The sequence below is a fragment of the Suricata suricatta genome, chromosome 3 (genome assembly GCF_006229205.1).
Source record: "Suricata suricatta isolate VVHF042 chromosome 3, meerkat_22Aug2017_6uvM2_HiC, whole genome shotgun sequence".
NCBI classification, from domain to species: domain Eukaryota; kingdom Metazoa; phylum Chordata; class Mammalia; order Carnivora; family Herpestidae; genus Suricata; species Suricata suricatta.
In genome coordinates, this window is record NC_043702.1 from 75,948,485 (window position 1) to 75,955,610 (window position 7,126).

Here is a 7,126-nt window from a genome sequence, read left to right on the forward strand (position 1 = left end):
CTAATATGATAAAAGGTTTTAAGTCAAGCTTTGCATGCCTGAAGAGGCAAAAAATATTTGTCTTATCTCTTTATCTTTTTTTGAACATGTGTTTCTCTGAAACCTAAGAAAATTTTACGCTCAAGGAATATTCCAAATAAGATCTAAGGATCTTAGAGCGTGTGGGTGCTTTGTAGTTCATCACTGCTGATGTGTTAGACACCTAGGGAAATAATGCTTCCGGGCCTTCTTGACAAGAAAACTTTGTGGATGGCCGGAGGATATTTATGTTTTTGCAGAGGTCGGGAGGGAGTAGCAGATTGGAGTAGAGGCCTCCATTGTAAAGCAGTCTGATCAGCTGCTTTGCAGATGTGTTACTTAAATATACTTTATAACAGTATTCTTGTGTCCATTGCTCACTAAACTGTCAGGCTCCAGAAATGTAAGGCATTCGTTGGTCATGTGTCCAGTGGTAGGGCCTTGTTTATTAAGAAATAAAGGAATTGTGTTAAGGTATGTTTGTGGGGGAAATGACAAATAAGGTTTTACTGGTGAATTTCCATGTTTAATATGTATTTTAACTTTTCTTTTTATAGTTGCATGTTAACCTGGGTTAAAGTGTTTCCTCTGCTTTATGCTTTGAAAAGGAGGGAAAAAAAGATGGGTTAAATTGTTACTCTATTATGTACTATTATATATACCTTTTCTCTTAGAAGGGGTTAATTATAATTATTATTCACACATCTGTGTTGTCAGTGTTTTTATTCTTCTCTGAATGTGTTTAGACTTAGTGTTGATAGCTTTAGTTACGGGCCAGAGCTGGGGTCTGCCAAGGCAATTGAAAAGATATGATGGCCCCATTATGCAAATGACAAAAAGATTGTCTTAAACTCATCTAGGAACTTATGGCTCTTAGGTAATAAATAAGAGCTTTCTATCTATTTCTTCTGGATATTTGAATTGGACATGAATCAGATAAATAGCAACTGGTTTGTGTGATTAATTTGTCTTAAAATATGAAAAAAGTCCAGTCATTTAACATGAGTATCATTAAAGTGAACATTCATGAGATGGTTGATAGTAAACAAGAAAAATGAAGAAAAAAAGTTGGGGGTGAGGAGTTACTTCCATGCATATGTTTATTTGAATATCGTCTGCCTCCCTCCACTGGAGTGTAAGCTCCAGAAGAGCCAGTGACTATGAGTCTTGTGTTTGCCAAGTCGTATCTCTCTGAGTGGAGTACCGCGCTGAGTATGTAACAGGTGTTTGGTGGATATGTGTTGATGAACGAACAAACGAACGATTGCTATTTTGTGGGTTTTCCCCCCATAGGCTTAGGTTTTTCTTACCTATGTAATTGTAACATAGCGCTTGATTTCATTCTTATCTTAGTTCTTATTAATTCTGCCTTATTTCAAAAGGGATTGAAAGTGACTTTTTCTCATTAGCTCTGGTGATAGAAATCAGTATATTTCCTTAAAAATGACCTAAAAACATCATGCGGTGCAATGTATATGCAAATTTTATTTATTTGAAACGTGTGGATCTACAACTAGGAGTGTCAGGAACCACCAGAGTTTACTGTGAGCCTCTGCAGACATTGAACTGGTAAATGGTATAACAGCTCTTTTGAAAAAAAAAAATCTGTATCATCTTCCTGATCTTTATGACTTTTTTTCTTTGTCACATCTGGAGTATACCCCTTTTGCTACTAAATAACCTTTGTCCCATGAAAGAATGGAATTTTCACAACATAAAATAGGCTCTGACATTCCTTGTGAATTGGTTCCTTATGACTGGTACCAACCTTTTGTGACTCTGACTTTGACTTGCCTGAATGGCCAGTTATTCACATCACTACATGCCTTATATTTTAGCAAATCATTCTAATCATCATGGATGAAATCTTTTTGAAGTGGGCCAAGTGTTTGGATGCTTCTAGGTTTTGGATTCCCAAATAACATTCTGCTATATTTTCATTCTTTTCTTGTTCAAGGAACATTTTGATGGACAAAGTCTACTGAAAGCTTTGTTCATAGAGTGTTTTTCATAGTTAGCAATATTCTTTTGGCTAGAATTTCAGAAGTGCAACTACTGGATTAAATGATATGGGATTTGAGGGTGCCTATTCATATTTAATTAATATTGTGGGTTTTAAAAAACCCTTTCCACTTAAATAAAAGGATAAACATGTTGTCTTATTTTACACTTAATTATTTATTGATACTAGTTTTCTATGAATTTCAGTTTCTTATTCTTTCACTCTTCATTATTAGAATTTTAGTATTTTTCTTGTAAGTCAGTCAGATCCCTAAAATAGTAAATATATTAGCCCTTAATCATGATTTTTGCAGACTTCCCAGTTTGCCCCTTTAATTTTTCTAATGATCTTTATAGCATATAAACATGTTATTAATATAAAAAATCACATAAGAAAACCAGAAAAGAGATATAATAAGAAAAAAGAACATTAAGGTCATCCATCATCTCACTATTCTAAGAAAATCAGTATCAACATTTTGGGATGGATATGTATATATTTGAGTGTGTGTTTTGAACTTAGAATTCTAAAGTGCCCTGTAATTTTTCCACAATATCCTGTAGACATTTTTCTTATATAAAAATTATTTTAATGATGTATTTGCTATTTGGGTGATCCCAATTTATTTAACCAGTCTTCTCTTGGTGTACATTAACTTGTTACTTATTTCTCGCCATTAAAAACAGTACTACAATTAATACATGAATTTAGTTTTCATTCAGTCTTCAAATCGATTATCTGTGTCAAAGTGTATAGACTTTTAAAAGACCTTGTGACATACTGCCCTGTTGTCTTCCCCAACATTTCCCCACATCCTGGTCAGTTTTTCATTCAAACACATGGTCATCTTTCTATTAAAACAGTTTGTACTACACTAACCTGGTCATCACTGTTCACAGGCCACAGTGCTCTACCCGGGCAGTTTCAGGTTGTGATGGATATTCACCAGTTTTCCCCAATCAGCAAAATGCAGGTTTCCATCATCATCAGCCTTTAACCTGTTGTGCAAAGCTTACTTTTTAACCCATGTGTAGTGTGCCAATCTGTGCTAATTATTGCTTCCTTTTTGGAAGAATCGAAAGGAAAAACCTAAATATATATATTCTTCCAGCTGACCTTTTTTTTTTTTTTTAATGTTGGGGAAGGATACTCTCCAATTTTATCATGTAGCATTAGACTACCTGTCTTCCTCCTTGGTGGCGCTTTCTGGCAGGCATGTCAGCTGACAACTCCCAGCCCTCAGTGCTAGTTCTTCTACTCTCTGTTAAAGGTGCTTTGTCTTCTAGGAAGTTCATATTTAATTTACTGATATAGACTGTCCTCTTTCCCAAGTGTGACTGAATTCCCATTTCATCATTATCTCTTGGAGAAAAATTGCTTTTGATGAACAAGTTATTAAGTTGCAGGAACACATCCTTGTTTATTTTGATTGATACCTGTTTCATTACTGTTGGTGCCTCTTGCAAAAGTTTTGTGTGGAGAAGATGGAAAATAACATAACTAATGGTTGTAGCATATTTTTATCTGTACTCTGAGTGGATGATAGTGACTATTCCTTACTTTCCCTTAATAAATGGATTAGTCAATGTGACAGGATCAGTAAAGATGATTGATTTAAGTGTTCATAAGGTTTTGCCTTTTTTTCAAATCCTACCCAAGCCCTACATTGAATACAGTTCAGATATAAAAATAAGTGTTGGAAGTCCTGTGCTAATTCATTAAAATAATACATTCAGTGTCCATCTATTAATGTCTGACATATTAAGGAATATATTAAATTACATGATGAAACATGTACGATTAAAATATTTTTACAAAGAGGTTTTAATAACGGAAATAATGATTGTGACATGTTAAGTTGGAAAAGTGGATAGCGACCTTTAGATCTAGTATGATCTCAATTATGTTTGGAAAATAAGTATAGAAAAAAGATAGGAAGAAAATATAAGATTACTACAAGTTGTAAGACAATAGCATGGTTGGTATTTTTCTAATTCTTTATGCTTTTGTGTATCCTAAATATTCTATATCAAGCCTATTACATTGATAATTAGAAAGCAGTATTGGGTCATTTTTGTTTGTTTTTAGAATCTTCTTGATGGCATGGAATACAAAAATAGTTTTTAATTTATAAGTAAATGAGATGCTTCAATTTTGTTTCTTTTTTTTCACCTAATACATTTGGGGACATTATGAAGAGAGACCAAGATAATTAATAAAAATTAACTAACTAATACAATGCCAATTGGAGTGCAAAGTTGAATGATTTTGATCATTTAAAATTCTCATCAATTGCAGTTACAAAAAGATTAACTACCTGGGTGCCTGGTGGCTCAATTGGTTAATTATCCAGCTTTGGCTCAGGTCATCATCTCACAGTTCCTGGGTTCGAGCCTCACTTTGAGCTCTGTGCTGACAGCTCAGAGCCTGGAGCCTGCATCAGATTCTGTCTCCCTCTCTCTCTGCCCCTCCCCCCACTCACGCTCTATCTCTCAGTCTCAAAAATAAATGAATGTAAAAAAAATTTAAGATTACTGTTTTAGTTTATTATCTTCATATTTCACTGCTTTTGAACGTTTCTTGAGCATAGATCATCTTTATTCAGACGGTTATTTTAAAAAGATAAAATGAAATGAGAATTTAAAAAAAAGTATTCTAGTGGAGGATTCAAGAAGTCTTCTTGTAAGTGGGGTGGTATCATAAACTACATATGGGACTGGGCCACAGCCTGGGTTGTAAACATAGGCCCCCTGTTCCTGTCTGTATGCATGACTTTATGCATATTTCCAGTGCTTTAAGACCTCAACCTCACCATTTTTCAAAACCTTTTTGGCAATACCACTTTTTTCACAAGAGGTATTCAGTGGAACCCTTGTATAAAAAACAGGTAAAGTTGATGTTTACTTTTCATGCATTTTCTGTCAGATATAATATTTACTGGGTGAAAACGAGCAGTTTAATTAAAATTAAATTTAATTAAATTTTTACATATATTTTAAAATTTATTAATGTTTCACAATCAACTGTTGAAATTCAGAAAATAATTGACCAAAAATGGAAAAGATTGATTTATTAAAGATAGGAAGAAATGATAAATTTGAAGTTAATAGTCTTACTGTGCATATAAATGGTGCTAATATTTTGGCTTTATGTTAATAAAACTTCAATGATGTTTTTCTGGGAGAGCAGTAGTCTTTTTAAGAAAATGTAAGCTCTTTTTCAGATTATAAAATCATTTGCTTATTTATAGTTTAATGGACTGCTTTTACTAGTATTTGTCAGATGAGAACTTTTAATCAAAGATGGGATTTAAATTTATACATTTTTTCATGGTGAATATGGCTCTCAAATATTTACTTTTTACTTTTATTATTTGATTAAATAAACTAAGTCATTTGATTCAGACAAAATAATTTGTAAAAATGAATATAAAAGCCCTTCGGTGAAAAAGCAAAATTGAAGTATGAATAAAGGTCAAAAGGGAATGACCTCAAATGGTTAACAGTGGCTTTCTCTAAGGAATGGGATTGTGGGAACACAGTCTAAGTTTTATGTCAGGTATAAAAATGACTTAGTTGTAATTACATTATTTTTAAATTTAATAATATTGAATTGTTCTAATTAGTATCAGATTATGCTGTTATTACCAATATTTAATAGTATGCTAATTACATCATTGATAGTAAGTTGGAACACAAACATAAGAAATATATTCAATGAATAATGAATATAAGCAAACAATTATTTCTTAAAATTTTCTACTCTTAGTATCAAAATTATAATACACGGAAAATTAGAAAACAAGCAAATGCTTTAAACAGTAATTGTTTCAAATTATTAAATAAAACTAAAACTACTTTGGGGATTCTCTCTCCCTTTCTCTCTGCCCCTCTTCTCAAGCCTTTTCTCTCTCAAAATAAGTACATTAAAGAGAAAAAAATATTTTAAACCTACTTTGACTTTAAAAGGAGATTCAGGTAATTCATGCTAAACTTTCTTTTGATTTTAAGCTGCCAACTGATAGAGTGCAAAAATGATAACTTTCTGAATACTGTTGCTATAAACAAACATCTCTTCGGTTCCTGCTATGTGAAAAGCAGCCAAATGTAATGATTGTGGTCTTATTCAAGGACAGAGTGCTGATGATATCATTTCCATAGACAGCACAATGCTGCAGCTGGCTCTGTCAGTCTGGGATGAGAGCTCACTTAAAAAAAGACCATGAAGTAATTTCCAATTCAGGAGCAATATTTTAAAGGAAATGAGCTTGAAGTCTACTATTAAAATCAAAGGCAACCTTATCTTACTTGTCTCTTTAAAGTGCAACCATACCTGCTTGCATAGCCTACATTAGGAATTTAGGAAAAGGGGACAGCGTTAAGAATTTTTCAGGGGCACCTGGGTGGCTCAGTTGGTTAAGTGTCTGACTTCAGCTCTGGTCATGATCTCACAGTTTGTGAGTTCGAGCCCCGCATCAGGCTCTGTGCTGACAGCTAGCTCAGAGCCTGGAGCCTGTCTTCGGATCCTGTGACTTCTCTCTCTAACCCTCCCCTGCTCACACTCTCTCTCTCTCAAAAAAAAAAAAAAAAGTATTTTCAAAATTATTTAGAGTAAGACCTTGGGGGTCAGTGGGGGGGAATATATAGGTATCTGGAATTTAAACCTGCATTACTACTTTCATGTAAGACGTTTAAGAAATGCGTTTCAGAGGTATTTATTAGTTATCTGTCCCCTCACAGTGTCAGAATGACAAGCATATGAGTGCACGAGTCCCAGTGGCATGAGAACAAAGTCAGAATTCCCACCTTCCTTGGCTCAAAAGAAACGAAGTGAGTAGCATTCAATGGACCTGGCCAAAAATCCATCAAGTACATATCTAATTTTCTTAGGACAGTATTTTAGCTGCAAATGATTTTGTGAACCGTATGTATCTCCTCACTCCCCTTTTCTAATGCTCAAAAATATACCCTTTGGCTTACTATATATAGTATCAAAATAAAATTCAATAGATACCTGAGTACCTACCATGTCTTAGAAACTTGGGTCATGGATATAGAGTATGAAACCACCTATGTTCCAGGCTTGCCTAGTCTGGTGGGGAAGATT